The sequence below is a fragment of the Mus musculus genome, chromosome 7, assembly GCF_000001635.26.
Source record: "Mus musculus strain C57BL/6J chromosome 7, GRCm38.p6 C57BL/6J".
NCBI lineage: Eukaryota > Metazoa > Chordata > Mammalia > Rodentia > Muridae > Mus > Mus musculus.
Window position 1 is genome coordinate 71,681,215 of NC_000073.6, and position 25,244 is coordinate 71,706,458.

Genomic DNA, 25,244 nt, shown 5'->3' on the forward strand with positions numbered 1-25,244 from the left:
TCTTTTAAGATGATTAGCTTATGTAACCACATAAGGTCCTATGAGGTCTTTTTTAAAAAGATGCACAATATGTGCAACAGCACTGGAAAATAAAAAAAGAGGCTATGAGTTGAAAAGTGAGCAAGAATAGTTAGTTACATTGTAAGGGTAAGTTTTTGACATGGTGAATTAGGTCATAATATTATAATCTCAAAAAAATCAAAGCAAAATTGGTGGTTAAAAGGTAGAGTAGTTGGTAGGCCATGTGCTTAGCATGCACAAGGTCCTAGATTCAATTCTCTGAAAAAGAAACAGAACTGTCCACATTGTACATGCTCATGGAGTTATAGGAGATTTAGTATGTTGAAAAGAAAATATATTTGTGAATATACTATACTCGGCCACTTCTCTGTGATAGAAAATCCTGGGCATACCTCTACACACCAGTAGGAATGCATATTCACAATGCTAAGTGTGATACTCTGCACTTGGTCACAGTGGTGGCTTCTGAGGAGAAAACCCCTAGAAGAGAACAGCTCTGTTAGGAGGGAGCATTTGCTTTTGTGTGAATGCCTTTTCTAGATATAATTTCAAGGAATTATTGAAATCAAGGAAGAAGATTGCATATTCCTGTCAAAATGTTGTATTGATGGGTTCCTGGAACAATCACAAATTCTATTCAAACAACATCCAAACACAGAAAGTCAGGTGTAAAGGATAAGCTGCCACTAACACATTCTCAGTCTGATAAAATTCATTAGCTGGACAGGAACAGAAATGTAGGCTCTGTCTGCCATAACTCAGCTTAGTTATGTGTGTTTGTATCCAAAACCAGTGATTGTTGGACTGAGCTGGAATAAGGAGACCGAGGGATGGTCTCCCTTCTTCCTTCTGCTTTGCTTTCTTGAATGCGAAGTAGAAAATGCTCTTCAGGGAATTTTTCTTTTAAAGAAAAGAGTGAACAGCAAACCACTCAAAACCATCCAACGAGTCCACTCCTATTGTTCCCAGTTGTGTGATTCTAAGCATGATGCAATGAAGAATAAACTGGTTTCATAAACTCGTGCAAACCTGGAACTTTAGAACCAGTAAAAAGACTTTGAAATCATTGCAGCTCTGCAGTTTCATTAAGCATGGGGTCAACAAAGTCATGGCAGTAACAGAACATGTTCAAGACACATTGGAATCATTGGTGGTGGACTTCTGAACCAGGTGAGAAACCGCCAATCATCCCAAGGCTTTTATTTCTGATACACCATGGTAGATGATCACCTAGTCCCTTGATATTGACACGGAGACAGGATTAGGAACAGCATTCCGCAGCTGTGGCCATAACTTATTGGCTTAGATACCAACCTAAGATTTTCTTACTGCTTTTCAGTTCAGTACTTTTACATTTTCAACCAATCAAATTCTACCCTAGGAAGAAAACTGTTCTGTTCCATTGACTTGATAACTATGTACAAATATAAATCCTACTAAAGACAAAGAAACTCGTTCACAGGGGAAAGCACTTCCTTAGGCTGTCGGAGGTAAAAGCCCTGTGATCGCTGTATCTATCCATGAGCTTGCATTATCATTTCATAAGGCAAAACAGAAGGTGGCAAGAGCCTACTGCCGTCCCTTAGTTTCTGATGGAACATATTCATCAAAAAAGCATTCAGTCCCCTGAGCTTCAGCCATATGCTCCAGGAAAATGTCACCAGTTAAAGATGTATTCATTTGCTGTTTTGAAAACTCTGTTTGATATTCATGCATTCCAAGTGTTTTGACCTAGATTTCTGTAGAGGCAGTAGATCCAGTCTTGTGCAGGCAGCTAGACAGCTGTTGCTTGTGTAGTCAAAGGAAGAATCTAAAGTTAAAAAGAGAGAGAGAGAGAATGAAAAAATGAAAACATTTATTAGTGGGTGCCAACATTTTGCACAGCCAATATGTTTAATAGTAGATTAACTAATATAAGCATATGGGGATGCATTTGTTGCAAAGCTTTAAAGAAAAGAACAAAGAAAAAAGTTGGAAGTAGCTAAAGTTCAAGGGAAATGGGATTTGCACTTTCTCCTGTGAATGAAAGCTTGGTGAAATGGCAGCGTAGTCTAATTATAAGCAAGTGACTAATGTCACAGCATTTAAGACTTTTATGCAGAGGCCATGTATGATGTCTGATGCTCCTCACAGATCTTAGATAAACCTAAAGTCTCTGTATGACAGCAGATCCTTGAAATGTGTTCAGATACCCACCTTATTTCTTGCCAGAATTGTCTATTTGTTGCTGTATAGAAGATCTAGTTAACCCAGCTATAAATTGATGTTGAGTTTAGATAATAATGATAATAATAAATACTGACCCTCATTCATCTCAGGTCCATCTCTTTCCAGCAAGAGCCTTAAAAAGCCACAGTACCTGTACTGTTCTCAGGAAACACCTCTAATGTATACCATCCTGTCAGTCAGGGGCTCCTCTCCATGCTGAGAGTTATCCATTAAGTTATAATCATGGAATCTTTAGTACTGCCAGACTTTTGAGATGGATTCTTGCACTTTTCATATGTAAAGCTGCCAAGGATGTTAATCCATTGATCCACTTAAGGACAAACGGCTACTGAACATCCACTTAGGCCACAGACTATGCCAGATTCTGGCAATGCAGAGATAAAAGACAAATACCTTTCTTCTTGTGGGCTACAGAATTTTTAATGATCCCCAGAGATATAAAATATTTCTACCTTCTTGTGCCATGAAAATAGAGGGATTCAGCCCGAGGGATAATATGGAGACTACTGAAGAGCAGATTGATGTCTGATGTGGAAGACAGAGAGATTCTATTATGTACCTATGAAGTGATGAGACCTCAGTACATTAGCCACTAGCTCAGTTTTGAATTTACCCAGTTCCCAATTTCCAAAAGGAGAAATTTTGAGAACAAATTTGCTTTCTTTGGTGAGTATAGCACCCAATGAAGAATATTCTCTTTCAGCAACGATTGAGTTTCAAAAGTAAGGAAGAGGCTGGGAAGGAGTTGGCAGTGGTATCAAGGCACAGTCTATTCTATTTGATTCTAAATCATATCAAGAACTGCTGAGTTTATTAATATCTTATTTTTGAAGGCTACTCACTGACTCTATTATTGCCAATAAATGACCAGCCATTGATTAGAAAATGAAATGTGACTGACATCTGAACAGATCTTTCAAAAGTATAATTGTTATTAAGTCCCAACTTTCTGCAATAAATTTCAAATGTGTAACCAATTAGCAATAGATTTGGAAATTTTTCTTTCTCACTCCCAGTAGCCATGCCAATTATTATTACAGGTATTATCACAATCCTATTGCTTACAGTTAGATAAAATCATAAAATACCTGTTGCACGTAGCACATTTTCAGTTTAACAAGCATGTTTTATCATTCAATTTGCATATCTGTATTTAACAGTAATACCACAAAACATGCATATATGTGTATACACATGTATATACACATACATAAGCCCATTATGGATAAGATTCTATACTTAATAGCCTTGGGGTAAATTTTTGTGAGAACATCCCTTCTTGCTCCTTGTTCTTATCTTTCAGTTTGTTTTTAGGCATAAGATGTGTACTAGGGCCCTTCACTTTTGTGATTGGCATTCTCAGTGAATTTAGCATTTGTGAGCAATATTTTTTTTTAATTCATCCCACCATGTGGCTCAATAACCACTGATGCCATACATAATTTTATGCTTATCTCTATATCCAGTGGGATACCTCAGATTAGAGCAGCTTCTATGCTGACCAGAATTAATAGATCCCACTGTAAAACCCACCCTAGAGTCAGAGGTAAAATCCTGCACGCGCTGAGTCTGTGCCGAATCATGGAAGATGGAGGGTGAGTTGTCAATGCTCAGAGTCCTGACCATTTCGTGTGGACTCATGGGAGGCCACTTGGAGCAATTAGGATTGCAGATCTGACAGCTTCTCTGTGAGCTGCCACATTAGGTTATGAACTGAGCATTACAGAAGACCAAATGTTTCTGTTTCTGTGCCAGAGGATTGATTTATTCTTCCTCCATTTTAAACCTGGCAACAGAGGGCATCTAAATCTGAGAATAGAAATGAAACATTCGAGGCCAGTGTATCTTAGTAAACCAGAGTGCAGGCAATAGCCTGCATGCTTCCTGCTAGAAACCTTTGGGAATTGGAAATGAATGAATGTTTAATTTCTAGGCCAAAGTTTGATCTCCATCTAAACTCTGAGCACTGTATCACAAATGCAATTTGGAAGTTGAATAATTTATTTCATTAAACTTAGCTTAATTTCTAGCTGTAAAGTCTATATGTCCTAATGTTCACTAATGTAAGACTATGTGAAGTTAGCTGTATTACATCCAGTTTGAACAGATGGGTTTATAAGACTCAAATATATTTCTTTTCAGAATTTGGCTATATAAATAACGTGTGTTACCATCACAGGGAGCATAGAATTTCTGCAGCTTCCAGATGCGTATTGTTTTGCAATAAGCAAAATGGCTTTGTAAAGGGGTTTCCTTGTATAAGCAAAGTTACTAAAAGGTGAACCTATTGGTAGAATTAAAACATTCTGTACAGATGTCCCCCTTTCTCTCCCTTTACAGAATAAGATGTGTGTAAGACCACAGGACATTGGCATGACCTCAAAGATATCCCAGCAAAATCAACATAGGCAAATAGTAATCTAAAGACAGGAAGGTACAGAATCCCAGAGAGGCCTACAACCAGATGGGGAGAGCATGGTTCATGGGAAGGGCCTGCTGAGGTGGTCTTTGGATGGTTGAGTGAATATATATAATCAAGAAAAGTTTCTATTACACCGGAAGATCATAAAGGTAGCAAAGCAGAGTGAAGAAAGAAATTAGAGAGCCCTACATTGGAGCTGTGAATTTAATTCTGGGAAATATTTATGAATGAGTTTATATCAGATATATATAGTTAATGAGCAAAACGCAAAGTCAAAAGTGCTTGGGCTCATTCAAAGAAGGCAGGGGCAAAATGAGTGCTGCACTGTGAGCTCTTTAAGAGATATTAAATGCCTGGCCGGGTAACAGTGGCATTACTCTACCTGAAATCACTTGCTGTAATTCTTTGCATGTAATTGTACATCTCACAAAAGCATGAAAGTCCACAGCCTGCAGAGAAACTGAAAAACACCTTTTATAAATGCCATAGCTGAGAAGGCCTCCAAAACTCATACAGAGGAATTCTCATGCATGCTGAGCCAGAGAACACTAGAGAAAGAAAGGAAAACAAATGCCACATACAAGGATTAGCATGGTCAAATAAGTCTCCTTATAAAATAATAAGCAGACATTGCTGGACAGTAGATGACGGCAGAGCTTTGTGGTGGTGTCTGAGCTTCCTAGTATTTATGCTACTTTCATTTACTATGAAACCTTTAGAACTTAAGCACATGAAAAACTATGCTTTACTCTAAGAGTAAAATAAGATAATAAAATTCACCTTGCCTGAGAGCAGGAACCTAGGTTGTATAGGAAACCTATGTACTATTACAAAAAAAGCAATCCAAGTATCTTGGGGCTGGATTGAGGTAGTATAACTTCAGCTGTATCTCTGAAAGGTAGATATTATTGTGTCTATTTTTACAGATGAAGCCGTTAAGACACAGAATACTAAATTATTTCCAAATCCATGAAAGTACGTAAAACAAAGTCATGACTTAAATGAAAATGTTCTGTGTTCTTTTAGATAGATTCATTTACTTGCGGATATGCTTCAAAGTCAATAGCTTGTATTTTTAAAACTTTCATAACGACTCAGATGTAAGCATAAAATGTAAATAGTCCTGAACATGTCTGCTATGCTCACACGTGTTGGGCCAGGCTGGTCTATGCTCAATCATACACACGCTCCTCACAATTCCTGCCAATTTTCTAGAATTAAAATCAGCATGGATGTCAAGCCTCACCAGGGCCCTAAAAGAGAAAACAGCTCAAAACTACCACTGTTGCGGTCAGATTATAATGATTACAAATGAAATGAAGCAAGATTACTTTCAAAAGATATGATTTACCAACTCTCCTAATTTCATTTGACTAATCAGTAATACAAGAAAAAATGAACTAATGTTTTAGTTGCTAGTTTTGTACCCATTTCTGTTACACACACCTGTTACTAGATAAAATACACACACAAACACATGCACACACACACAACACACACACATACACACACACACCACACACACACACACACACAGACACACACACAAACACATACACACACAGACACACACACAGACACACACTCACACACACACACTCACAACATAAAATGACAAAAATCTCAGTAAATGGGTTCAGAAGAGCTTTTCCTTTTTGAAATATAAACAACTCAGTAAATAGAGTGCTTAGCTTCCAATACAGATCAATGAGTTTTAACGTTCTAAGTACTCTTTTTTTAATTCAGCCCAGCCACTTTTTCTTTTTCTTTGATTTCACTTAGGGAGAGTTTTGAAGGTTTCTTTGACAGGACAATGGACAACTGAAATGGGTAACTCTCATATCTTTTCAAAAACATGTGTGCCTACATTGGATGCGCTGACCAGATTTCATCCATCCACTGAAGTACCTGACTAACATTCTCTACAGTCCTAGGACTAGTTGTGCTAACTTTGCCATGGTGAGGCTAGATTTGTGAATTGAACCTCCATTAAGGACCTCATATCACTGTCGATGATCCCTATACTAAGGGCAAAGATGTTCTTTTGTACAGTGTGCCCTAAAAAAGGCCTTTTGGAGAAGGAAGGCAGAATAAGAACTGCAGGATACCTATGCCCTTCAGTTTTATACATCTCACAGAGTAGCAGAGATCCGCAAAGATCAAGCAATTGGCTCAAGGTGGCAGTGGTATGGAGTGAAAAGGGTGAAATTCAAGTCTGAGTCTGTCTGACTATGAGGTCAATAATCTTGTCATCACATTTTTTAAAAAAGTGAGCCTGAAATAATTCCCATAGGAAGAAGTATGTGGAAAAGATGCTCACACACATATGCAACTTGAGACTCCTGGAAAGATAATAAGTTAGATTTCCTTTTACTGTTTAATGCATTGGGGCTGCGTTTAGCTCAGGGGAATCTGTCTTACACCAGCCAAGTACAAGAGGGATCATACAGTGGGACTTACTTTATCAGCAGCTGAGAGACAGCCAGAGACTAGGCTGTTCCCTGGCACACTGGCTCTGGTTCTTCTAATACACACCAAAACAGAGAGCTAAAAAAGGGAAGAATTGAGACAAATATTTATACATATGGTGGGTGAGGACACCTGGCAGAGCAGGTGAATTAGCTGCCGAATAAAACATTCCCTGCAGATTCAACTTTGGGGAAAAGTGACACATTTTGCAGTTAGCCTGACTGCAAACCTGTTTTCTAACTCAGCCCCAGAGCTCAACAGCAGCACCGGATTCCTTTGTTTTCTTTTGATGTGCACAAGATTTTTAAATTAGGTACTCAAATGAGTTGACTCTCCCCTTTCAATATACTGCCTTATGAGGACGGAATTTCAATATACTGCCTTATGAGGACGGAATTTCAAATTTCTCCAATTTCACTCAGACTTGGGATGTCACCCATAATCTCCCAGAATAAAATCCAGTCCTGACAAGTAGGAAAGCCCTGGCCATTAGTGTAATGCACAAATGCAGGCAACTGTAATGATTATTTAATTGAATATAGATGTTGGCTGAATACCAGTGCAAAACACTATGCATTTTAAATCAGACCTGATGCATATTAATGCAGCACTCATAATAGGCTATTTCCTATACCAAATGTAAAAGACATACTCTCAGCCTTGTGGGAGTTTATAACCTACATTAACATGTGTTCTACCTTCACATTTCTCATATTTCATGGGGACAAGAGGGGGCAACTTGACAAAAGTTCTAATTTTGCTTCAGTGAGCAATTTATTTTTGCATAATGAGCATGATGGCTATGAAAAATAACTTAATTATTTACAATATTAATAATTGCATTAAAGATTATTTTTATAGAAATATTTACTGAGAGACCTATAACATTCCATTTAGTGTTTTAGGTACTGGTTAAAGATCAATGAGCAAGAGAACTGAGGCTATGCCTTAAGGAATTTAAATTCTAGTGAAAAATAAACAACATCTATGAGATGAAAATACAAATTAAGATATTTATCACAGAGGATATCAAGTATTTGTAAACACAATTGTTTTAATAACATGAACAGAAAATGGTAAAGAGTATAGGACCTATATTATGTTGGATTTTTTAATAGGCAAGTTCTCTGTTATAGAATTCATTGACTATTAGTATAACTTGTGAAATCAGTTATATTGATGGCTGTGAAATTTTCCAGAAAGAAGAAATATAAAGAATGATTTGGCGAGAAGGCTCGCTCTAATAGAATGAACCACAGGTTACAAGGAAGATGTATCCATCAATGAATACTGGGAAGGGGGTTCTAAAGGGCTTCCCAGCCATAACAATGACTCTACATTTCCCATCCAATGGAGTCTGATATTCATCAAGAATTCTGATCCAAAGATTTCTGATGATTTTAGAAATATCAAGTGAAATGCCTCAAAAGAATATACTTACTGTTCAGAATCTGTAGTCATAGAACACACTTCTAATGCTTTGTGTCCTGAGGAAATGAACTGGACTTAATATAAAACTGGTGTAATCTTCTTTATGTCTGTCTGTCTTTCTTTCTCAAACCTGGGTATAGTTCTAATTGTGTGGTTGTGTGTTAGTAAATGGATGCCGTACAAGTAAAATATATGAGAAAGACATTTAAGAATGTGACAACTTTCACCTTTGTCTCACTGAGCTGGCTGCTTCTGCCCAGATCATATTTAGAAGAATATTCAAATATTTAAATGCCCGGACACTTTAATATACTTTGTGGCATTTAGTCTTTGCCACATTCTGTGAAACACTGATTATCTTAATTTTCAGGAAAACAAAACAAAACAAAACAAAACTGCAGTTCTGACAACTAATGATTTACCCAAATTCCCAGGAAGAGACAGAGCCAATTCCCACATCCAGAGCTCTTTGCACAACATTGCCATTGCCTCCTAGTTGTGTAGGAGAAGGATACCATAATGACAGTAAAAGGCAGAGCCGAGTGTGACTCTATGAGCAAAACCATTTGGGTGTTCATAAAAATGTAAACAGATTATCATTAGTACCATAATTCCAGTAGTAGATAGTAACTCCAAAAATAATAGATAAAGATACTTGTATAAACACTTCCTTATGAATGTTCAGGGTGTCCCTTTTTATAATAGTCAAAAGGTGAAAACAAACCATATTCCTCTCAATGAATTGGTGGGCGCATAATGTGATATATTTATACAATGGAAAGGATTTTTTTTTATTCTTTAATCCTTTTTTACAGTCCAGACTTCATCCCCCTCCTGGCCTGCCCCTGACCACTCCCCATCCCATAACTCATCCCTTCCCCACCCTACCCATGTCTCCAAGAGGATGTACTCACCCCCTCTCCCCCACCTCACCAGACCTCCACACTCCCTGGGGCCTCAAGTCTCTCAAGTGCATCTTCTCACACTGAAGTCAGACCAGGCAGTCCTCTGCTGTATATGTGTCAGGAGCCTCTTATCAGCTGGTGTATGCTGCCTGTTGGTAGTTTAGTGTCTGAGAAATCTTGGGATCCAGGTTGATTGAGACTGCTGGTCTTCTGGAGGTTCCTCAGAAAATTGGAAATAGATCTAACTAAAGACCCAGCTATACCACTCTTGGGCATATACCGAAAAGATGCCCTGCCATGTACAGGGGTGTGTTCCACTATGTTCATAGTGACCTTATTTGTGATAGCGTCAAGCTGGAAACAACTCAGATGTCCTACAATGGAAGAATGGATACAGAAAATGTGGTTCATTTACACAATGGAATACTAACTACTCATTTATTGAGAATGAGGACACTATGAGTTTTGCAAGCAAATGGATGGAACTAGAAAATATCATCCTGAGTCAGGTAACTCAGACCCAACAGGACATGTATGTTATGTACTCACTAATAAGTGAATATTAGAAAATGGAAGTTTTAACATAAAAGGGAATAATTATTTGAAAAAACATAACAAGTGTAATTATTTAAGACGTCAAATAATATAGTAGTATATGAAATGTTTACAGACCGTCATGTCCATTGCTGGGCTAGTAACCACTTCTAATGATTCATTATTATTTCTGTGTCCTTTCATGATTGGTGACTCTCATTGAGGATCTGATATGGTAGGAAAGCATCAAAAGTTTGAGATCAATAACACAAAGAAACATACCAAGTCGACTGATTTTTACTGGCTTCATAACAAACATATTTTCTATGAAGCTTACTTCATTCTATTTAATTGTATAATTCTGATTTAATGGAAGTAACTACACAGGCCAAAAAATATGACATACATGCAATGCCTGGGAAAACTAGCCATCAACTTAGTAAAAGGACCTGATTATTATTAGTTGAGTAAGATGAAGAGTGTGCTAAGGATGATAAACCAACTGTAACAGAGAAACAGGGAATGAAAACTAATAAACCCAATAAGCTTGCAAATGAGCCTTGCTCTGATGTTGGACAGAAAACACCTAAAATTTTCCAATGCAGAGTCTGTGGTTGTCCTTGCATCTCACATGACAGGTTATCATCTGAAGGACCTCATCTTACCTAGCATTCTTTATACACTATAATCCATGTCAAGTGATTCATCAAAAGTTCAAATACATATTCTTCATTACTGTTACTTTCTATCAAAACCAAGTAAAACAAGTAGAAGTGAGTATAAATAATCAGATACTACTATTAGTTCACATAACTGAATTTACAACTAAACAATATCAGTTATTATGAACAATAGCATAACACTGCATGCCCATCTAGCTCAAAGTATACAAACTTCACCATATTAATCTGAACTAAGAAAAGCAGCACAATGCATATTTCAAATTTTAATTTTTATTATAAGGATCCTAATTACCGTCACACTGATGCAGCACAGCTTACTAATGTGATTATCTTTCATTCTATTTCCATCCTCAATTGTATATTTGCCTTGTAATATTCTGCAGCAATGATTTGCATGACCAATCTGCATTTAAAAGGTGTGAAGCTCCAGTTGTGATAACACTGCTAAGCTTGTTGCATGGAAACATCTCTTTCCTCCAGGGAGAATCATACAGAGGCTCACTTAAGTGGTGGTACAAGTGCCTATACTGCTTTGTCAATACTGCAGTTTTTACCTTGGCCCCAGTGAGCACCCTGCTCACTGTCTCAGAAAACTCTGGGGTTACTCTTGGTACACCAGAATCTTTGGAGAGACTTCTGAAGTTCTTTTCACTTCCTATGAATTCTAAGAAATTGTATGTTTTTATTATAGAATTTGTGCAGTTATATTAATTATAGAATTGAAGAGGTCAACTGGGATTCAAAATGCTTATTAAAAATGTACTTAAAAATGCTTTACTGATATAGTCCACAATACCAACACAAACACTTATGGAAATTCTATATTGAAACACATTGGGAATGCTATGGAGATTTGTATTCCAAACCCTTGGCTTACCTCTCCTGGTGTGGAAAAAGCACATCTCAGAAGACACGACAGAAGAACGACACTAAGCAGATAATTTTCTAAACTACATCAGAACCTTTTGAACTGAAATTTGCAGGAGCAGGAGGACAGCTTAAGAGATGAAAGATGAAGACACGACACAAAGAGAGAATTTACAAAATGTCCAGGACAAATACAGAATTGTGTCTTGTCAAGTGATCGGGAGAGGTAGAAAATGAAAATACAGAAAAGAAAAAAAATTCAACTCAAGTCTTAATTAATTCCACTATTGCTTGAATAAACATTGCCTTTCTTTACCCCAAATATAATAAATCAGGTGACCATGTCTTTGGGAGTTAAATATGTCTCCTTAGAAACTTTTAAAGAATATAATAGAGTAGAAAGGTTGGGATCACATGACTTTGGAGGAACTTTTCTTCGTTACCTGACTTCCTCATATCCACTGGATAGTGAATGTCAGGCAAAGGAGTTATGACTGCCGATAAATTGCTGAGTCAAACTGACAAATACATGTCATAAGGCCAATTTCCAGTGGGCTGGAATTTAAAACTGAATCATTAGGGAGATACTACAATCATGAAATAGATAAACAACTTTATAGGAGGTGTGCAGTAATCTCTTTTGCCAAGGGAACATAGTAGGTTTGAGAAAAGAGCATCCGTATGGAGCTCTCCATGGTAGAGCAGTGCTCCTTCAGTTTCTCTGGCCTTGAATGAAATGGGGATGACACAATATTGTCTTCAATATGCACAGCTTGCTGGAGCACCGAGTAAAGCAAAAAGGTACCTACAAGGTAAAAAATCATGGCTTAGAAAAATAAGTCAACTATAGCTCTACATCAACTAACTATGAAGGCTATAGCTATAAGGATAATTTTATCATGGAAAAGAATGGTTTCCTCGCAGAACTACAGGTAGCAACACTGCATACCCAGATATCACATTCATAGCAAAAGAAGTAGAAATCTGCATCTTAAGAGGTATATGTACCCCATGTCTCAGGCAGACTAGTTCACAATTCTCAAAATGTGGGAACAAAATGTTAAACTCTCACGGATGGACAACAAAAGGAAATAAAATGCACCAGGTAGAATAGTGCCCATGAATTCAAAGAAGGGAATTCTGCCCTGTGGAACACAATTAACCTGAGGATTTCATACAGAGAAATGGATGCCTTAAGAGCTCACTCATATGTGGGGGTTTAAGAGTCAAAGAAGTAGAATGGACTGGAGTTTGCCAGAGGTTAGAAAGGGGCCATGAGCTTGTCAAAGATCTAGTTTATACAATAAATTCTAGAGGTCCACTCTACCACATTGGGCCTCAAATTCAGAATATCTTACTGTATTATAAAAATTAACTAGCAATCTATATCCTAGTTAGATGTTCTAACCAATGGAAAGAAGCACTGAGATAATAGATAATATTATGTCACTGATCATGATGCTAGGTTTTATAGGGGTAGGTTTGCCTCTAAACCTATACCATAATCCATACCTTTAAATTTAAAAATATAATATATCTCCATATATAATAATGGAGATACATATAAACCATTTATGAGACACAATAAGCAAACAGAACGAGAGATACAAGAAATGAGAAACCTACATGTTCAAGTATTTGTCTTAGTTTGTTCTCTATTGCTTTGATAAGAACATCATGATAAAGGTAAACTGGGGGAAAATATTTTATTTCATTTCACAGCTTGTAGTGTGTCTTGATGGGAAGCTAAGTCAGGAACTCTAGCAGGCAGGAACTTGGAGGTAGGAACTGAGGCAAAAAAAAAAAAAAAAAAAAAAAAAAAAAACCATAGAGGGATGCTTCTTAACTGGCTTGTTTTTCATAGCTCTCTCTCTTCTTGCTTTTATTGTTGTTGCTGCTGTGGCTGTGGCTGTTTCTGTGGCTGTTACTGTTGCTACTGTTGTTATTGTTTTGTTATAAAATCAAGGACCACCTTCCCAGTAATGGTACCACACAGAGTGGGTTGGGCTTCCCCATATAAACTGTCAATCAAGAAAATGTCCAATAGACTTATCTCTAGGGAGATCTAATGAAGGCATCTTCTCAGTTGAGGTTCCCTCTTATAGATGAGTATATCTGTGTCAAGTGGACAAGGAAGAAACTAGCACAAGATATTAATTATGAAATAAAATATTATGATTGGAACAAAGTTTGGGTAAATTAAATAAATAACAAGTAGATGTTGAAAAATTAAGGTACCAACTAAATCCAAAAGGCAACACAAGGAAGATATTAACAAGAAAACTGAAATTCAAATTAATCAAAATGGCAAAGGGAAATTGGGAAATGGCTCAGGCCCTAAAGTGGACCAGAGTCTGGATTCCTAGCATCCACATAAAAGCCAGATATAATGGCATGCCTTTATAATGCCAGTGCTAGGAAGGGGAAGACAGGTTGATTTCTGGAGCTCTCTGATCAGCTAGCCTAGTCAGATGAACTCCAGGGTCAGTGAGATAAAATGGAGGTAGTGTGGCCATTGAAGACATATAATACTGGTCTTTGTCCTCCATATGCATGTACACACAGATGTTTGCACCTTTCACAACTACATATACATTTATATGAACACATAAATGCACAACATTGGAAGGCTACACTCTCGAGGGAAACAAGCAGATCAGAAAGCAGTAAATAAGTAGCAAAACCTAATTTTAAAGTACTACATAAAATTACATGCAATATAAATGTTCTGAATATTCTCAATGAAGATGAAGATTTAGATCTTAGCTGGAGTTTTTTTTTAATTGCTGTCTTGATGAACACAAAGTCAATATGAAGCACTAATAAGTTACTCTAGGTATACTCTCTCTATATAAAAGTTCTGCCCAATGAACAGATGGACAGAACAAGGGATAATGCCTAGAGAAAATAACTATCATTGTGTCAATTCATGGAAATAACCAAATAATCCTACGTAAATATTATATAATACAGTCTAAAAATACACGGACCTGTTCTGCATCTCATCTGGGACTCTAAGATCTTTTCTCATTAGTAATGATGATTATACCAGTTTGGTTCTAGAGCTGAGAAACCTAAGGACAAAGAACATGTGCCATGTCTGTAGAAGTAATTTTCTTATAAGATAACTTCCTGAATATTGTAACATTTGAAACCTGGAACACAGCCTCCTAACATAGCAGAAGATGGGGGATGGGGACAAACTAGTCCTTTGCCCTAAGAACATGTGTCCTAAATTATGCAACCCCCATCATTTTCTGAGAAAGGGATTCATTTTATGCTTCTGGCTGGTCAGGAGCTCTCCATGTAGGCAACTGTAGCCTTAAATTCATACAGATCCTCATTCATACCTCTGCGTTCACAGTGCTGAGATGAACGGTGTGTACCATCAGGTCCAGAATTTGTTTGCTGTTAAAATGTAATTAAATTTAAGGAATTGGAGACACTAAGATATACAGAAATGCACAGTGCCATAAGTCAACTCATTGGTGCAATTGACAGTCATTGAAGGATCAGTGGCTCGAAGGAAAGTCATTCAGCAACTTCACAGACATAAGTATACACCTGAGTGTAGAGAAGGATGCATGAAAGGAGCAGCTCAAACTGCCTAAGAACTAAGGAGTGGCAGCGAAAGGTATTGTACGCATGTGTGTGCATGCATTTACACACACATACATACCACACACACACACACACACACACACATACACACACCACACCCACATACAACACACACCTCCAAGCCTGAAATAACATGGGAGAGAGCGGGAAAATACTAAAAATGAATACCTAAGAACTATTCTAAAACAAGAAACTAATAATAGATACTAAATAGAAGCTCCAAGACACATTGAGAATGTGAAGAAATGCAAATTCCTAAAACTAAGCAGATAGCTCTCCTTTTCTGGCTGGAGCCATGGAGGTTGTTCCAAGGAAGGCAAAGAAGGTTGCCGCTGTGCCAGAAACCCTTAAGAAAAAGTAAAGGAATTTCATAGAGTTGAAGGTGAAGCAGATGAAGTTAGCCCTGAAGACATTGAGAAAGGCAAGGACTATCACTAGGAGTGCACACAGAAGTACTGGACCGAGATTCACGATGGCAAGGAAAGCTGAGAACTTCTATGTGCCCACAGAACCAAAATTGGCTTTTGTCATCAGAATCCGAGGTGTCAATGGAGTAAGCCCAAAGGTCCGGAAGGTATTGTACCTTCTTGGTCTTCGAGCTTCTTGGTCTTTGACAGATCTTCAATGGCACCTTTGTTAAGCTCAACAAGGCTTCAGTTAACATGCCGAGGACATTGTGTGGGGCTACATCAACCTGAAGTCAGTAAATGAGCTCATCTACAGGTGAGGCTATGGCAAAATCAATAAGAAGCGGATTGTCTTGACAAATAATTCCTTGACTGTTTGATCTCTTGGTAAATTTGGCATCATCTGCATGTAGGATCAAGGTTATGAGATCTATACAGTTGGGAAATGCTTCAAGGAAGTAAATAAATTTCTGTGTCCCTTCAAATTATCTTCCCCTTGAGGAAGAATGAAGAAAAAGACAACTCACGTTGTAGAAGGTAGAGATGCAGGCCACAGGGAAGACCAGATGAACAGGCTTATTAGATTGATGAACTAAGGTGTCACTCATGGTATTTTTGTAATCTGCTCAGTCAATATACAGCCACAGCTTGGTAAATTGAAAAAAACTAAGCAGATAAATTAGTATTAATGAGCTAATGATTTTGTGTTTTTGACTTCTTGCTGAAGCTTGTACTGGTTTGAATAACAATGCTCCCTGTCCCCCAGGATCCTCTATTTGAAGTCTTAGTCAGGAGACAGCACTATTTTAAAAGATTAGAAGGATTAGGAACTGTGGTCTTGTTGGAGGAAGGAGGGAGTTGGTGTGGTTCACCAGTCATTCCTGAGCCCCGAAGGCTGAGAAAGAAGAGTGGCATGGTGAGTTCTAGGCCAGGCTATGCAGGCAGTGAGTTCATTGTCAGGCTAGGCTTTTAGAGTAAGATGTTGAGTGTAAGACATTAATTAAAGCAAGTATAATGTAACAGCATATTATTGTAAAACCACTTTAACTTTGGGGGTAGGACATAGGTGTGCCCTACAGAAAACAAAAACATAAAGCTCTATAAGTAAAATAATGATATTGATCAGAAAATGTCTACACACAAAAATAGAAAGTTAGTCTAGGAAAAGCAATGAAGGCAACGTAAATTTATTTGTATTTCTTATTTGAAATAAAGGATAACTTCATAAAGTAATAATAGCAACAAGGCATTTAAATCCTTATAGGTAGACAAATGAAATAGCAAATGTCATCGTGAAACTCTAAATATGAAGCTCTAGGTTCACAGTAAAGGGACATAAGCAAGAACCTCATGCTTGCACTAACCAGAAGGAAACAGAAACACCCCTATTGTATTAATTTCAGACAAAGACGACTTCAGAGAAAGCAAAACAATTGTTAAAGATATTATTTAATAATAAAATAGTTATTTTTTCTTAGAGGTTATAGTAACCTTAGATATACATGCACCTAACAATATTTTGTCAAAATACAAAAACAAAAACAGTAGCATAACTTCAAAGTAAACAGATAAATCAACATTTATACTTGAAGATTAATAAAACAAAGAAATCAATATTTTTAATGCTCATCTCTCAGTAATCAGTGTGATTAATCAAGCAGAAAATTAAGAAGGACATTGAAGAATATAAGTCAAGTTGATATACTCAAAAGTTATAGAATATTCCTTTTAATGTCAAGATCATACAATCATACATAGTGCTGAGGTTTTGTATTTTACTGTCTATTGGAATGCTAAATGCAGGTCTCCAAGACCCCGTGTTTGCTAGCCCCTGTGACCTGCCCTATATTTGGTAAATAAAGATGCAGACAGCCAATAGCTGAACAGAAGTGACATAAGTGGAATTGAGGTTTCCTGGGCTTGGAGGAGAGGAAGATGAAGGAGAGGAAAAAGGAGAAGTGGCTATGGATTAAGGGTCAAGAAAGCATGGCTGGGGGCAGGGTGGGGTGGCAGTCTTCCCAATTGGACTTAATAATGATGCAGATAAAATATAGCAAATAGTAAGTTTTAACTAGGGGTTATTGGTAGGAAAGCAGATAGGTTCTAACAGCATTGAGGGTAGGTAGCTGCCCAGTTCTTGTGCTGCTTAAGGCTTATTGTAAATATAAAGGCTATGAATATGTCTTTCATCTGGTAACTCAATAACCAAGGTGGGGTAGAAACCCCAGGCCAAGATTTTAATATTTAATACAACAATATAGTGTTCTGAAATGAACATGGAATATTTACTAATGTAGACAACGGTTGATAACAACATTGAAAGAATGGGTGGCAAAGACATCACTCCCAGACCAAGAAATCAGTAACCGAGATGACTGTAAAATATGTTTACATATTAGTTACACTAGTAAATAACCTGTCAATTAAATAAGTCCAAGGGGGAACTTCTAAACATTTTAACATAAGTAGAAATAGACCTTGTTAAAAGAACTGGGATACAGAGATATTTAGAAAGAAACACACAGCATAAAATACATAGAGTAAGAAGACAAGATCTAAACAGAAAAAGTTAAATAAACGTTCACTTTTGGAAATTAGTAAAAGAAAATTAAACTAAATTGAAAGCAAGCAGAAGAAAGTTAAGTGAGAGAGGGAGAGAGACAGAGACAGAGATAGACAGAGGCAGAGAGAGATAGAGAGAGAGATTAATGAAATTTAAAATATGGAGACCAACAAATCCTAAAGCAATTTCTTTGAAAATATCAAGAAAATACAGTAACTTCCAGTCATGTAATCAAACAAATTGAGTGAAGACAGGATAGAAATGAGGGACACACAAAACAAGCCACCACTCCCCACCTCATAGATGTCAGAAAGACAATGGGGAGGAAGATGTATAAACAAATGTCCATATGGCCTGGAAGAAATGCAAAATGATGCTGTCATACCAGAAAATGGTTTGGCAGTCTGTTCTTCCCTGAAACCTGTGCTTGCCATAGAATCCAGGAACCTCTCCCTAACCTACGGTATTTACAGTAGAGAAATGAAAATGTATGCTTTCACTAGTGCTATATATAACATTTATTGCAGCTTTATCCATAGTTGCAAGGAACTGGACATAAACTGCATACTGTGTGATTTTACTCACATAACATTCTGGAAAGAGCAAATTTTAGAAAAACAAAATGCCAGTGTTTTCCAGAAATTCTTTGGGGATTAGGGGCTGGTCTGTACCCTCTAAAGTGGAAATGGAGAGTATTAGTGATTTTCTGTTTTGCGTGTTGATTATGCTTTATTTAATTATATCTGTATAATCTATGACTATAGATGACTGTGAAAAGCCTGAAACTATCCATCAAAAACAGTGAAATTTGGTAAATCTGCAAAAGTAATATTTTAAAAGATGCAAGGCTGTGGAGACAGCTCAGTTGGCCAGGGCCTTGCTGCTCAAACACTTACAGGTGGAAAAGCACCTGGCTTTACCTTCAGAACCTATATGGAACACAAGCCTGGTAGTGCTTGCTTGGAAACCCAGTACTGAAAAGATAGAGACAGGAAGAGCCCATGGGCATCATGGCCACTAGTCAAACCTAATGCCCAGGCCCCAGGTCCCAGTGAGAGACTCTACCTCAAATGCAAGGTGGGCAGCCTCTTCTGAGGATTGACAACTGAGGTTGACCTGTGGCTGCCAAACACATGTATGTATATAAACAGATGCACCTTTGTACATGCACACACACACACACACACACAGCAAAACTTTTCATAAGAAATGACATTATTTTGGATCATGATCCCCATGAGTATAAAATGATGGCAAAGACCCAACACTGCTAGGTAAATAAATTAATCATAGGCATTTGGGCCACATTTTTTAAAAACCTGACTATGCCCATCAAGATGGTGGATAGGAAAATAAAATGTTTCAGTTTTGAATCATGACACATTTTTCTCCAAACTCAGGCAATTTGCACTTGAGGAAGGTGATTTTGAAGAGGTAAACTTGGTAGTTGGATGAACCAAGGCTCTCTGCTTCATGTCTTTATTTGGTATTTGTCAATCATACCTGAGAAATGGTGCCAAATTCCTACTCCTATAACTTACACAAATCAAGCAAAGAAGGAAAATTTGCACAGTGAGAAACCCATGCAGTATGCGGCAAAAGGATGTTTGCTTAGGCTTTTAATGCAAGGTCTGTGTTGACGAGACCTCTAACTTTATGTGTGAGATAGCAGGTTTAAAGAACAGTTTGCAGAGGCCTTTGAGACTATATAAAGGAACCAAGCTTGTCTCACCATTAGTGAGAGTCCTGTTTCTGACAGAATTCATTAGTGAGAGTCCTGTTTCTGACAGAATTCATGACGAGTGCCAACAATCTTGTGAAAAGTCTTGTGAAAAGTGTTTGTCCTAGAGGTGACCACTGGTCACCTTCTTTCTAGCACAGATGTGAACTGAGCCTCTGCTGGGACTGGGACTGCCATGCAAAGCAGTGACCTCCTCCTCTACTTAGGATGTTTTCAAGCTCTGAGTTGGTGCTGGTGACTGTTGGGTTCCCTACAGGAAATCCCTGTGGGATTTGCCCAGAGTGTTAACAGTCTTCAATTAAGGTTGGCGAGTATGCATTGACTCTCTGCTCTAATGATAATGGAAAATGGCCTGTTATTGTTGTTGCTGATGCTCCTGCTGCTGCTATTGTTGTTGTTTCTCTGTTTTGTTGATTTTTTTTTTTTTTAATTTCAGGTTCTGGTATACAGTGGGAAAGGAGAAAATGATGAAACCTGATTTTCCACATTTCCTCTAGAAGTCCTTAAACCCTGCAAAAAGGGATGCAAGGCTTAAGGAAAAATCCAGGTCCTCAGCAGATCTAGTCACAAACGAAAACTTGAGTAATGAGACATAGAAATAGGTCAGGAGAAAGCCATATATCTCCCAGTATATCTTTACCTGAAGGAACATTTGAAGGAAAGGGATATAGCTTTTCTGTTCCTTACCCCCCCCACCCCCCACACACAGACAGAGACAGACAGACAGACAGACAGACAGACAGAGATGAGAGAGAGAGGGAGGAAGAAATGGGAGAGAGAGGGGGAGAGGTAGACACACACAGAGACAAGAGAGACAGAGAGAGTCAGAGAGAGACAGAGAGTCAAAGACAGACAGACAGAGACAGAAAGACAGACAGAGAAATGGGGGAAAGAGGGAGGAGAAAGTAGAAGAGAGGGGAAGAGGGAGAAGTAGAGAGAGGGGAGAGAGAGAGAGAGAGAGAGAGAGAGAGAGAGAGAGAGAGAGAAACACAAAAATAAACATGACTAACTCACATAGAAGCCTGCTCCTCTCCTGGTGAGCACCATGGGTCAATATTTCTCAGCCACACAGCACAGCATGTAGGAGAGATGAAGAAAGAATTAATGACTTAGACAGCAGCAGATAATATTTTGGAGATATATTATCATATCACATCATGCAGCACACTCTTATCTCAGATTCAGAGATTAGGGAGACCTTGGTTGGCACAAGACTAAATGATGTGTAGCAGATTTTGGCTGCCTTTCTGATTTCTAGCACGTCACTGCTCCATTGGTGCCCATTTTCTTCTTCTTCTTCTTCTTCTTCTTCTTCTTCTTCTTCTTCTTCTTCTTCTTCTTCTTCTTCTTCTTCTTCTTTCTTCTCCTCCTCCTCCTCCTTCTTTTTTCTTAGATTGTTGAAGTCTTTCTCCTACAGCAAGAACATATATTTTCTCTTGAATGTGCCCTAAAAATTCATATGAAAGCTAAGACATGAGAGTACAACATGAGTCAGGAGACTGACTGCAGTGTGTATGCATAGACAAGGGGGTGGATAGTCAGATAAAAAATAGCATTCCAGCCCATTTTAAATAGAAATGAAGAGTTGTACATGTGTATCAAAAAGATGATGCGTTCTGAGCAAAAAGCGGTCTGCTTACAAATCTTACTAAGAATAGCCATAACAGCCAACGGCCAGATTGTGTATTAAGTGCTTTTTCCTCTGGCTCTGGAGTTCACAGATTCCACACAGTCCTCTGGAGAGCTAACCTATTCAGTGACTTCTGTCAATTTTCAAAAATACAACGTGGGAAAGATGTTTTTTCCAGAAATACTTCAGAGATGAAAGTGCTTTCGGGTCTAATTGCTCATATTAGCAAGGGTTACTGGTGGACGCCTGAAGTGGGCAGATCGGTGAAGAGGTTTCTAGTTTCTCTTTCACCCCACCCAGACTCTTCTGCCCACTCATGGTGATTCCTCAATGCCCGTTTGCCTCTGTTGCTGACAGATGTGTTGATACCTCTTCTTCCTCCCCATCTCTGTCTCTCTTTCCCATCCATCATCAAAAATGAGAGGCCCCAGTTGGAAGCCTCTTCTTTTTTAACCTAAGCCCTACTGCTACCTTAGGTTCCTTAAATGTGTGAAGATGAAGATTCAAAACCTCAGGGGCTTCACTTCCTAACTAATTCCTCTCCAATAACTCCTATAACTATTTGACTCAGTCTTGATCCTGGCCATGTCCTTGTCCAAGCGAGCATCAGTCATATGGCCCCCTAACCATCACTTGTCATCTAGTCTTGGCTGGACCCCCTTCATTCTATGATGCTGTCTCTCTTCTCCTTTACATCTTCTTAGTTATCTTAAGTTGCTCATATTTCCTTGACCAACTACCCTTCTCTTTTCCATCTGGATTTTCCATTTCAATAAATAAAAACTATATATTATAATAAATGAGCTCCTAATATTTAATTTTTACTGGTTATTATCCCCTATCAATTATTCTGAGCCTTAAGTATTCAAGCCACCCATTTCTGGGCCTCCCTGCTACCAAATGTATGAATCTACCTAGGTCCTCACCCCACTTATTCCTGCTTTGTCACATTGAAGGCGACATCTGTCTTCCAACAAAGTTTGTTCCTTTCCCACTCCCCACCTCAGTGTTCTGATGACATCTCAATCACTTCAAGTCACCTCACATCTCATGTGCCCAAGATATAATGCATAACTGCCCCACCTGACCTTTTCTTCCATATTATTGCTCCAAGGGAACTGCTCAGCCAGTAACTGGTGGGGCTACTTTTGTTAAATCCTTTTTCCCTCGCACGCATTCTGTGTACTAACCTCCTTCATGCTCACCTCTTCCATCCTCCTCTTCTATTATCTGTTGCCATCTCTAGTCATCCCCATTACTCTAGTCTAATCTAGATGCCCTCTTTGATCTGATCTGATAAACTAGCTTCTGAATCAGCCAAGGACTCCTTCCACCAAACACGCAGAAGCTGTAGCCACACTAGGGTCCTTTAGTTCTCTCCTAACAGACAGTGTTTCCAACCTCCACACAGCCAACTCTGAAATAATCTTTCCCAAGCCTAGGATGCTCTTGGAAAAACTACTCACATGGTAGCCTTCCTTCTGCAATGCCCCTTTAGCACCGCCATGCACACCGTCTCCTGTAGGCCAGCGCCTTCACTATTTGCATATGGACATCAAGTACTCTTTTCTGACATTCTCTACTAGATTATAAACCATGAGGTTGAGATCTAAGACAATTTTCCAGTTTTGTTTTTGTTTTGTTCTATTCTCCTCAGAATCTTCTACAGTAAGACTTGGTAAGTATTTTTCCAATAAATGACTTCACAGCCCCTCCTAGAGGATGTTTAGAAGCACTGGAACCTCTCTGTAACATTCTGACCTCCCGAGGAAAAGGATTGGTGTCTCCTCCTTACCCGTGCCCTCAGCTGGTCAATGTTCCACAAGGCTCACTATATTTAATTTTGATCACCAGTCCTTAGAACCTCTTCTGGTTAGCCAGAGGGCTCCATCTAATTCTGGCATGAAACAGTCCGGTTTCTTTACAAATCCAGTACCACAAGAGAGCAATTTGGTCCTTATTGACCTCAGGCCAAGGGAGCTAGGGTCATCTTCAGGTGCTAAGAGACACAGGCTGCCTTAACAACAAAGGAAGACTGGATCAACAACCATCCAGAATTCATTCCCCCGGGGGGCACAGGTTGTCAAAAAACACATAAATATGTGCATTCGTGGATTAACTAGGGGAGGCCAACTCTGATGACTCAAAAGATGGAAACTGCAGGTTGACTAATCTGTTGACTCTGAAAGTCTTGGTCCTCAATCTACTTATGCCTTAGACTTGAACACTTGCCACAGACAACACTTAGTTTTTGTATTAGTGACACATTCTCCTTCAATGGGCCAGCCAGAAACCAAAACAATAGGGGAAAGGACAATCTTGCAAACGGCAGGAAGTCATTAGTAAATCCCAGCTCGGAAATTCTAGGTTCCTACTGGACTTTCTAGATAACCAGCCTTGAAGGACCAGGCTAAAGAAACTCCTTTTATTGCAATGCTTGACTTAAAACTACAGTCAAATCCATGGCAATTCAGATGTGGAGTCATGTGGAAGATGGTTTCATTTGGGACCCTGGAATTAGCAGGAGTAGACCTAGCCTGTTCTACTGAAGTTTGTTTTTTGTTTTGTTTTGTTTTTTGTTGGTTTTTCTTCTCATGTGGAAAACAGGAGTGAAACATCACTCCGTTCTCAGCATGGTGGTCAGAGGAAGTCATCCATGTGGAGCTCTCAGACAAAGACAGCTCTGAAATCACAAGGTCGCTCAGAATGTCACCTGCCCAGCGCAGCCAGCGCAGGCAGGCATCTCAGGGAAGGTCGGGCAGGATGCGCTAGCTCGCCCTGGGCGCGTGTGGCCGCGCGCAGCGAACAATGGGCGGGGAGCGGGGGTTGCGCCGCCGGCGCCCGCTTTCCGGACTCTTGGCCGCACACATCCCGCCTTTGTTTCCCCGCCGGGCCGCGCGTGTCGCCGACGCGCCATCCCACCAAGCGTTTCCGGCCGTCCGCGCCGCGCCCCAGGCCGTGAGGTCGCCTGGAGGAAGCGGCGGGCGGCGGGGCGGCAGTCCGGACCGAGGGAGAGCCACCGCCCGCTGTGCTCTGGGGAGGCCTGTGAGCAGCGATAAGGATGGGGAGCCATTGTCTGCAAGCGGCCCTGCGGGCGAGGACCGCAGGCATTACCGCCCACACTGATCGCCAACCTCCGCTTACCGGGGACTCCACCTAATCACTCCACCTGGCCCACACTGGACTAGTTCTGGTCACACCCAGCTGTCCATAACCAGATCACCGTACACACCTGACAACTGGGCTGGCCACCTCCACTCTGCCCACTCTTTCACTCTGTATTCAGCTTGACTTTGCCCACCTGGTCTGATTGCTCTCCAAAATCCAACCTATTTGAGTGCTAGAGGGGGAAAAAAAGCCATACATTTACTAGTACAGTCGCACCTCCTCCCCCTCTTTTCATCCCACCTACCTAATTACTTCTCATCTAGCCCCCTCCCCTATGATTTGTCATATGTTTATGGGAATGTGCTTGGGACTGCGTTTCTGTCTGTCAGTTGTCCTTCTGTGTGTCCGTGTGTTTGTGTTCAGTGGGTAGTCACAAATGCTGTTGTTCCTGGTTGCTATTGCAGCTTCATAGTAAGAAGATAGCTTTTCTTAGCACTCTTCCCTGTCTGGCTCTTAAAATATGTTGTCCTTGAGATATGTCCCCTGGACGTCCAACAGCTAGTAACTAGAGTAATTTGCCTAGGGGAAAAAATTCCTGGGACTCTTTTTGTCC

General features: G+C 39.2%; 1 long non-coding RNA gene and 1 pseudogene across 2 annotated transcripts; one reads left to right on the top strand and one right to left on the bottom strand.

The window, feature by feature from the left end:
• Positions 1-566: 566 nt before the first annotated feature.
• On the bottom strand, positions 567-24,863 carry Gm44689. 2 transcript variants are annotated; one of them, XR_003946799.1, is made up of 4 exons: positions 24,756-24,863; positions 20,908-21,304; positions 7,133-7,219; positions 567-1,831 (listed from the first exon to the last, which is right to left on the bottom strand). It is a non-coding gene; the product is annotated as a predicted gene 44689 (long non-coding RNA). The 2 variants fall into 2 exon arrangements; XR_003946800.1 differs by lacking the exons at positions 567-1,831; positions 7,133-7,219 and adding an exon at positions 9,845-10,238.
• On the top strand, positions 15,478-16,185 carry Gm7675 (annotated as a pseudogene).
• Positions 24,864-25,244: the final 381 nt, after the last annotated feature.